The 9,968-nt window shown below is 52.1% G+C and overlaps 1 protein-coding gene across 1 annotated transcript in view; it reads right to left on the reverse strand.

Moving 5' to 3' along the window:
- Positions 1–9,161, reverse strand: part of SCMH1 (Scm polycomb group protein homolog 1) — a 74,026-nt gene extending 64,865 nt beyond the window's left edge. The window contains exon 1 of the mRNA XM_050909945.1: positions 9,119–9,161. The gene's annotated coding sequence lies outside the window, so the exon portion shown is untranslated. The remainder of the gene's footprint in view (positions 1–9,118) is intronic.
- Between the last annotated feature and the right edge of the window lie 807 nt (positions 9,162–9,968).

Here is a 9,968-nt window from a genome sequence, read left to right on the forward strand (position 1 = left end):
CATGTACATATGGTAGATGCCGATATTAAAAGAAAAAACCCATGACCACAAGCAACCAAAAGTCCATCCTGCAGCTATGAAAGTATGTTCAATGTCTGCCAAAGAGCTAATGAAAAAAAATGCACTCTTACAGACTGTATCTGCTAGACATTAAACTACCTGCTGGACATTTTGTACAGCTTATAAAGCCATAAAACATCACAGGGCATTTACAGATTTTCCAGCTGACAACAATATGAAATAACTGAACAGACCCAGAACAGACTGAGTCCTCTGGTCAGGCACAGTGGATAACGCTGAATATATACTGCCACATACACAACTAGAAATTGTGCCAGCAATGCACAAGACGAGAGCAAAGCTCACGGTGATGGAAAATGAGCCAAGATAACAAAGCCATCCCTCAGCCTCACTGTAATGCTGGAACAACAGCAGGAGTGCCACATTTACAGTGCAGGGGCTTGGATAATGCCCAAGTGGAATCAGCTCCTCCTGCCCTGTCTGGGGCACAGGCAATTCACTGTCAAGCGAGCCGCTACCTCCTGCCATGCTGGGGGACGTGTGGCATTGTAGAGCCACCCAAAAACCTCCATTTTGGGACTGCGGAAATGACAACATGGACTTCACCTCTGGAGACACGTGACAAGCCAGGAGGATCGGCCATCTGCCGTGGTTTACTTCCCTTGTGGTAAGAGTCAAGGGCTCCAGGCAAGCAGCGAGGTGGTGGCCTCACTGGTTAGAGCTGATACCTGTTGCCAATCAGTCACCAATATCTTCTGGATGATGTCATGTCAACTGTACATAACATGAGGCACAGCAGATATTCTGCCACAGAAAAAAAAAGCATTTTACTGAGTAATCTGCACACAAGGACAGAAATACTAATAGCACCAAAACCTGAAAGATGTAAAATTCCACCACCTAGGGAACAACGTGGGAACCATGCATTACACTGTGACTGAACTAGTAAGAACTACTAACACAGATATAGATTAACAACAATCCTAACATTTGGTGGCTGATAGCACATCACTACATTAGCAGAGTTTTCAATCTTCCATCCGCAGCTGATACTCAAATCAGTGGGGAGAACCCACCTGAAAACATTTTTTAATGATGCTGCACTACCTCAAGAGTTATTTTCTTTAAGAGTCTCACTAACAACTCAGGACGCCAGCTGATGACAAGGATGTCTCCACGGTCTTTTTGCAGGCAGGCGCAAGCTCGCCAGACACCAGAAACTCTGAGCTGGAACTCTGCAATTGCAGTCGGAACACCGCTGCCTAGCCCAAACACAGCGTCATGCAGCCACAAGGCTCCCAGTTCAGGGCTGCCTCGCACTGGGCTTGCTATCAGCAAAAAGCAGGGAGCATCGCTTTCCACCTGGCAGGTACCTTTCATCAGTCTTGCAGGTCTGGAGAGCTAGCATACGCACACACAGAAGGGCATTTCTTATCAGACTGTAGAGACATCCAGCCACCAGAAGCGTTCAAACAACTGCCTAACAACACGAACATGCTCTAGGTACACGCGATAGTGAAAAGTTTCACCAAGGACATCTGCAGAAGCAAAATGGAAATAAAATTACGAGGTTTAATACATAATGAGACTAAAAACTACAGTGGCAACGACTTCCAGGAGCTAGGCAGATAGGAGGGTAGGGGCACCATAAAGGCACCATACACATTTGTTGCTGCTGCAGTCTCTCCTTGCGGGGCTGCAGGAACAGTCACACGCTGCCAGTACAAAAACACAATCCAGGAAAACACATGAGCCCCAGAGATAACAATTAGCAGATATTAGTGGCTAGAAAATACTGTAAGGAAGCAGGATAACTGTGTTACAGAAATCTTCATGCAACACAGAGAGCTTCAATATCGTTACTGCTTTATGGCTAGGAGTCCACCCCAGCCCATCTGGGCTTTGCGAGGCAGTAACTCTCATCCCAGGAAAGAATTTCAGAGTGCCTCATCCCTTTTTTCCCCTTTTCTGAAAAAAAAAATCACAGCCTATTTCAACTGTAGATCTCTCCCTGAAATGCATCGTAACAATTTTATCAATGATTGAAATGAAGAAATGTTATGATAACGCCTTGAAGTTATTAGGAAGACTCATTGTAGCATGGAAAGGGATGGGAAATTAGCTGCAGATCGTGACGTTCCACAGCAAATGCACATTTCATAAAATGTTCAACCACAGGCAAAGGAGACAAAACCCCACTCCGTGACAGAGAACAATATTCTGCTCCTTCCTACTCAGCAAGTTTTATCAGCAGCGTCTCTATATGGTGTTTTGAAGTAATGTAACTTTTAATGTCATCTTGTTGATTTTTATAAAATGTATTACTAACCAAAAACTCTGTAAGATGTTCGAGACGTGCATTTTGCTATAGAAGTATGAGACAACTGGGGAATTCATGATATACAATTTTAATAAAACACATGTCACCTCAAGCACCACATTTTCACTGACATCAGCACAGATCAAGGACTGTTAGTTATGGCCAATACAACACAAGGAGTCAGGACTAGGGCTTCCCGGCTGCCACACACGTGTAATTAAATATACAGCAGTGCACGAGAGCCAGCAGACGCTCTCTGAACACACAAGGGAAAAGTAGAAAGGAAGACCAAACTCTACACAAATGATGGCTTTTACATTTACAGAATTTTTCTTCTCTTTGGTAGCCTGCCAGAGAGAAGGTGAAATGTCAAAACGACAGGGTTAAAGTACAGCAATACCGGCCTGAAATCAAGCAAAGCTCCTTAATCATCCGAATAGTCAGGCACTGGAGTAGATTGCCGAGGAAAGTCTGAATCACCACATTGGAAATCTTTAAGAACAGCTTAGACAAACCTCTAGGAAACACTACATGTAGGTAATCCTTCAAGGTCACTTCTAGAAACACTGAAACAACCAAGACTTTCTTCATAAGCATATATCTGATCACACAACCACTGCAGTATTTGGATAGACTGTAGTATCTTTTTTTTTTTATATTTGCCAGAACAAGACGGAAAAAAAAAAAGCAAACAAACTCAGCGTATAGAGAGTGGCAGCCTCCGGGCTGCGGGAACATTCGCTCGGCTTATTTTTAGAAAGTGGAATTGGTGCAACTTCCTCCTCAGTCCACATCAGACTTCATCAGCTCTTCTGCCTGCTCACTGTGCCTTCACTTAAATAACGCTCTGTGTGCGCAGAGCAGAAATTTCTCCTACCTACGTGTGCCACTTGGGCAGGAAAGGCCACGCTCCAGCGAAAGAGGGGAGCGGGGAGGCGAGAGCCTCTTTGCAGCAGCGACAGCAGGGAGCGGAGCGCCTGCTAGGAGATGCCCGAACACGCTGCAGAGCCCACCCAGCGCATGCAACCCGAGCTTGGGGAGCCAACCTCACCCTAATGCAGTCACCTCTGCAGACCGGCCGGTTTCAGAGATGTAAAGCAGCACGGTGTGGACGGCGTTTCGTCCCTCTGGGAGCCAGAGCCAAGCCCAGGTTCTTGCCTCGGAGAAGTGCTGCTCGTCCCCCCACGACGTGCGTGCAGCCCAGCCCGGCTTCCTAAGGGCTCTGCTCGCTGGCTGCTGGCCTCCCCCGCGGGCTGCAGGCAGCAGGGGACACGGGGAGGGCAGGCAGCCTCTGGCAAGTGGCCCAGGGAGGCTCTCTGACGGCCAACAGCCTGGAGGTAGCAGAGAGCGAACACAAGCCACCCCCCCGGCTTGCTGGAGACGCAGCTGGACGGGCGTCCCACCACTTCAAACGCAGGCGGAGAGGGCTCAGCGTGGTGGGAGGAGGCAGGGGCTTACTCGAAACAGGGAAGGGAAAGAGAGGCCCAGGAGCAGGGGATAAGGTGCGGCCGTCGCACAAGGGGAGGTCAGGGTGAACAAAAGCCAGTGCCGGGAGGCATCGCAGCAACTGCCTCTTCCAGGCGGGCGGTGGGCAAGGCGATGGCAAACGGCATCCGAAGAGACCGTGGCTCACTCGGTGCAAACCGGCTGCGGGCCGAAGCAACGCTGGGCTTTTCACCCTGTGCAGCGCTCTGTCAACGCTAAACTGAAAAAAACAGCACAAGTGTGCTCCAGCTCCCCCCCAGACACAAATTCCTTGCTGGAAAGCAATCGCTTTTCCCAGCAGGACCTTTCCCTGGAGCCAAACATCAGCAGTACCCTGGGGGAGCTCAGAAGGGTGCGCCTGCCCCACACACACCCAAGCAAACCGCAGCAGATGTAGCTCCAGCAATGTGTGAACCAAACTTGTTCCCTTGCCACAATATCCAGGAGAAGGGACCTGACACAGTGTCCGGTGCAATGTTGGAAGGGCCAGGAGAGGGGAGGAATCGCATGTTTCTCAATGGGCGAAGATGGAGCTTCACAAATTTCCACTGGCATCTACTCCTACGGTTTCCGTTGTTAAAAACAAAACCGAGCCACAGGGAGGTTTCTGGACTGTTCACACTGTGTCAGTCTGGAAAACATAAGAGCTAATTGAAGTTGGGTAACTCGGAGCATGCCGGCTGGGAGGAGGTACCTCCAAAAGGAGGTAGGCTTCTGACTGGTGCTAATACTATTCAATTTACAACACATACAAAAAAACTTCTGAGCAAGAAATAGAGGGGGGTGTATGTATTTCAGAAGCACAAGCTTGTCCCAGGGAAAAAAAAAAGTCCTGCACTGAACTCTCACATCAGCTCCCTCGTGTTGGTAATAGCCGTATTGACTCACCTCTGCTCTCATTTCCTTGTCTCCAATGACCAGTTTCCAACCAGACAGTGGAGCTGCAAGGGTGACTTACCGGTGCTGATAAAGTCAGATCTCAGGAAGACAAGTGCTGGTAGACTCCTCTACAGAAGCTTAAGACATCACCCCGTCCACCTGGCCTGTTGGACAAGGCTGCCATGCAAACAGCAGAGGCAGCAAAACCGACATTGTCCTTCAGTTCACAGCCAAATTCTTGAATTTTTGCTCAGGACGAGTCTGCATAAAACTGCGAGACTATGCACAGCGAGAGTGGAAGCACGGACACAAACTCTGCTTAAATCCCTGCTACAGTGGCAGAAACATTTGGTAGGTGTCTGAGCAAACCCTGCAGATTGCAATACGGTGTATCACAGCGTCTAAATCTGCTAGAGGTTGTCTGTCAGAAACCTTTGTAAAAGAGCTAAGTATTATTCTGTTTTTTTAAGGAAATTTAATGCAGATGGAGATCTCTGGGAATTAAAGTTTTCAGCACCAGCCAAGCTGCAGTGATGTCCCTGTACCGAACTCTCCTGCTTGGTGAGAGCTCACCATTGAAGCTACCTCCGAAATTTCCTACTGACAGACACTGCTATGCAGGACAATCAGCAAAGAGCACAGCTTCGCAAACCAGAGGTGGCGATGATCTCCAGTGCTCAGGTGCCCCCACCAGACACTGGTTGGACACCACCTGCTCAGGCCACCAGACACGGACGAGTCTTGTTTGCTTCAAGCCCAAGCCCAGTGAGACCTAGTGATACAGATGGAAGATTTCAAGTGCTTCCTGCTACTTTCTGACTTGCATTATCACTTTAAACATTGAGCAAGCATTTTATAAAAGTCTCTGCTGTTAGATATTTAAGCTTGGTAAGAAAGGGGTTCTTTACAAATGTATTAGAAAAAAAAAAGCAAGCATTTTCCTTTAGGACTAGACCCTGTCATCCTGCAAATGAAGTGGGATGAAATGTTGTTCATGTCACATAGCTTGGAGCGCACGTGCTACACCAGGGCATACCGCTGGGGCAAAGGAGGGGGTCATAGTTATAGTTCCGTTACACTGAGAGTTTAATTGTGGGGATGATTTTTACCTTGGCATGTTTCTGAATTATATAAAATATACACATACACAGGAGATTAACCACCTTGCAAAAGAAGCTGGCAGCCGGAACTGCTGCTCTGTCCTCAATGCATCTTGCTTCATTTCTCATGGACCCCTCCTGGCCATCGTTAGGAAACTTTTCAAACATAAATGGACAAATAAACGACTCAAAATCTGCTTGTCTCATCACAAAGTGAATTTCAGTTGCAGCCAAGAAAAAGAAAAGGAAAAAAGACAGGGGGCTAGATGCAAACATTATGGCTTCAAGAGACCCAAACATGCCAAGCTTTAACTTACACCAGCTCCGAGCCCACAGTGCTAGCACGCTACTCCAGGTTTTGCAAATAGGAGTCCACCGAGCACGCCAAGTCCTTTGCCACAAACGCACAGTTCAACACGCAAATATGCAAACGTCTGATCTGCATTCTTTTTCACATAACAGCACTTAGACATACCCAAAATGGGGTCATTTGGGCCCACTTATTACAACCGCTCCACAGAGGCTCAGCTAACACAGTCCTACCAAGCCCAGCCTGACGATAGCACGTTAAGGAAAGCGTGGATTGACAGCAGAGTCCAGAGAGGGGCACAGATCAGCTGTGCAGACAACAAGCCCATGCGAAAAGAGCAGAGAAACAGCGCTTGTTCAGCTTAGGAAGAGAAAAAGAGGTCTTCAAATACTTCAGATTTAGCTGCAGAGATGTAGAGAGTAGAGTGTTCTCCACGTGCCCTGGAGATCAGAGAAGAAGGAAGAGCCTTAAAGTGCAAGACAAAGATTTAGATTAAGCACCAAAAAATCTCTGTAATGGTGAGGAGGCCCCAGTGTCAGCGTACATCATCTGCACAGGATGTGAAATTGCCAGCAGGAAGAGCCTTAAAAGAAGAAACATTACTCAGGAAGGGTTTAAATGTGTACCTGACCTTACCCTGGGGTTGGGAAACAAGGACAACATCTCTGAGGTCCTCTCTAGACACGCTGTGTCTGAGGCTATGAAACAAAGTTTCAGAGATTCCTTTAAATTAAATATACGGCAAGGACACAACCCCCAGACCACTCACATCCTAGGCTGAAATGCAGCTACTTGACGAATAATATCATCATTTTATACCCTAACAGCATCTTTCATTTAAAGACACCAAACTGTGCCGCAAAATTCATGAAGTTTCCAGAGAAGTGACTCAAGAGTTAAACATTATTAAAATTTTAGACACAGGAAAACCAGGGGGCACAGGCTCACAACTTGCAAGGAATGCCACTCGTGCTCCTATTCTAATCTCTGCATTTGCTTTCTTTTAATTAGCTAATTACCTGATTTGTTTAATACCAAATATTTGACTAAAAAGCAGATTATCAAGATGTAGATCTATCATTTCCTAAGATGTGAATACTGAAACAGGAGGACCGAGGGTCAGCATATCTCTCTCAAATAAAACACGCTTTAACCTTTAATAAAATAAGTACTTTAAATAGCACAGAAATACCTGTATTTCCCTCTTGCCCGTTGTAAAGGACTCCCCTAGTTCTGTCTGCATTTTCATACCATCTACTGGGCAGATCCTGAACTACCCAACCGCACAGCGCAGGCCCTGCAAGGCTGCAGCCCACGGCAGTTTGTCCCCAGCTGAGCCCCCCACGAGCCGAGTTTTATTGCCCACATTAGTACCAAGCCACAAGCCAGTGCTTGCTACGAAGCGCAAGGGAGGTATGAAAACACCATCCCATACTCCAAATATTTCCAGCAAGCGCATGGTGACACCACAGCCCAGCCAGCAGCAGTGCGAGGGTAAGACAAGAGGAAGGCGGAGGGGAGGAGGAGAGGTGGCCGTCCCTCTGCCAGCAGCCTCGCTACAACACGCCGCACACCGCTGCTCAGGCAATTGAACCGAGGTGGGAGAATATTTTTCCCCAATATTACTGGCTGCTGAAGAGGAGCTACCACATGGCTGTTCTCAGCCACTCAGTGCACGGTGTTTACTATAAACAACAACAGTAAACAGAAACAGAGCCAAAAATCAAAGCTGGGTACCCCAGAGCCGGGTCTCCACATCCTGACTTTACCCATGGAAATAATTAGTTTAGTATTCAGCTGCTGAACCTAAAACATCCGAGGCCAAAGGCAGCCAAGTTGGTCAGTGCATCCGAAACTCAGGCTGCCTATCTCTACCTTTAGTAGTCAGGACTCCAAACTGCTGCCACGGTTTTACATGGGAGCTTCAAAGAGCCTGGGGATTAAACCTGAACAATGTGTGGCAGGAGCCAGCCTGACACTGTATTTATTTTTAAACACCTTACTGTGCACAAAAAGCTCAAATCTTGTCTTACTCCCAGCTCTATTCAAGCGCTCGACTCAGGGAGGCTGTGAAGAAGGCACAGACGTTTCCCCAGGGATGGTGGCTATGGGATTTCTCCGTCTGGTCCCCGGGATCACCCTTGACACCTCCAGCGGCAGGGACCTGGCGGCGGGTCCTGCTCAGAGCATCGCTGTCCATCTCCACAACACACCGTGGTTACAGGAGGGTTTCACTGACGTCCTAAAAGGCTCTGGGGAGGGAAGGGCACAAACCTTCCCCGGGCACAACCCACAGGCAGGGGCCACCTCCTCCAAATCCTCCGGCAGCTCGGTCTTGCTTCCCTTTTCACACAAGGAGTGTCCGGCAGATAATAAACAGCGCCGGGGAGGGGGGCAGGCTCAGGCGGTCCGCAAAAACCGCTCCGAGGCCTTGGGGTGAACAGGACAACCGTGGCCCGGTGCTGCTGGAAGAGCTGCTGCGTCCCGTCCCCCCGCGCTGGCAGGGCCGTCCCGGTCGAGCCCTGCCCGGGGACACCTGGAAGAACAACAAAGCCCCTCGAAGGTGCTTTACCGGGAGCTACAACCCGGCCGGGATGAGGCAGGCGACCCACGGGCAGGCGCGGGAGGCCGGCGCAGACCACCCCACCCCCCCCCCCCCGGGCCTCTGCCCCGCTGTCGGCGGGAGCCCCGGAGCCGCCGGGGCGGCCCCCGGGGCGACGGCGAGTCGAGCCCTGACGGGCACCAACAGGTGCCGGCGGTGACAGGCCGCCTCCGGCCCTCAGCCACCGCGGCCCGGCCCCGCGGCTGAGGCGGCGGCCGGGCCGCGCTGCGCTGCGCTGACAGGCGGGATCCGCGGCGGGCCGGGCCTGCCGCGCTGCCGCCGCGGGGCCTACGCGTCCGTCCCCCGCCCGGCCTCCCGGCAGCGCCTCAGCGTGCCGGGCCAGGCCAGGCCGTAGGCGCACCGTGCCGTCCCCGCCGCCGCCGCCGCCACCCGCCCCTCACCTGCGCGGCCGCCGAGCGCTGGGGCTGCTCAGTCCCTCGCCGCCGCCATGTTTCCGATGCGCAGTGAAGGCGGGGAGCGGGGGAGGGAGCGCGGACAGACCCGGCCCGGCCCGGCCCGGCCCCGCGCCGCCCCCTGCCGCCCGGGACGGCGCCGCCACGCCACGCTCGGGGGGGGGGGGGGGGCGTTCGGGAGGGCCGAGCCGAGCCGAGCCGCTCGGCTCGGCTCGGCTCGGCCCTCCCGAACGCCCCCCCCCCCCCCCCCCCCCCCCCCCCGACACTGCGGGCAGCCCCACGCAGGGATAGACCCCCGTCCTCACCCCACACTCTGGGCACGGGGCAGACCCTCACCGTGTCCCCCACGCCTGGGGAAGAACCGCCCTGTGCCCACCCGGCAGCCTCTGGGCACAGCGCAGACCCCCACCATGATCTCCAGCCTGGGAACGGATCCTCCTCCACCCCCCCCCCCCCCCCCCCCCCCCCCGCCATGCCCACTCACCCCCCGCCCCATGCCCACTCAGGACCTTCTGGGCACGGGGCAGACCCCCACTGTGAGCCCCAGCCTGGGGATGGACCCCCCATGCCTACCCAGGACACACTGGGTATGGGCAGACCCCCACTGTGATCCCCAGCCTGAGGATGGATTCTCCGTGCCCACCCAGGACACACTGACCATGGGGCAGACCCCTACCGCCTGGGAATGGATCCCCCAGTGCTCACCAGAGACCCTCTGGGTACGGGAGAGTGATGTCCATCCGTGTCTGGGTCCCCACTGGGGATAGCCCCGTGTCTGCCCCAGGACCCACTGGAGACACCCAGGACCGGGCTGGACCCCATGCAGCACAGCCAGGCC

Source organism: Gymnogyps californianus, chromosome 22, assembly GCF_018139145.2.
Source record: "Gymnogyps californianus isolate 813 chromosome 22, ASM1813914v2, whole genome shotgun sequence".
NCBI lineage: Eukaryota > Metazoa > Chordata > Aves > Accipitriformes > Cathartidae > Gymnogyps > Gymnogyps californianus.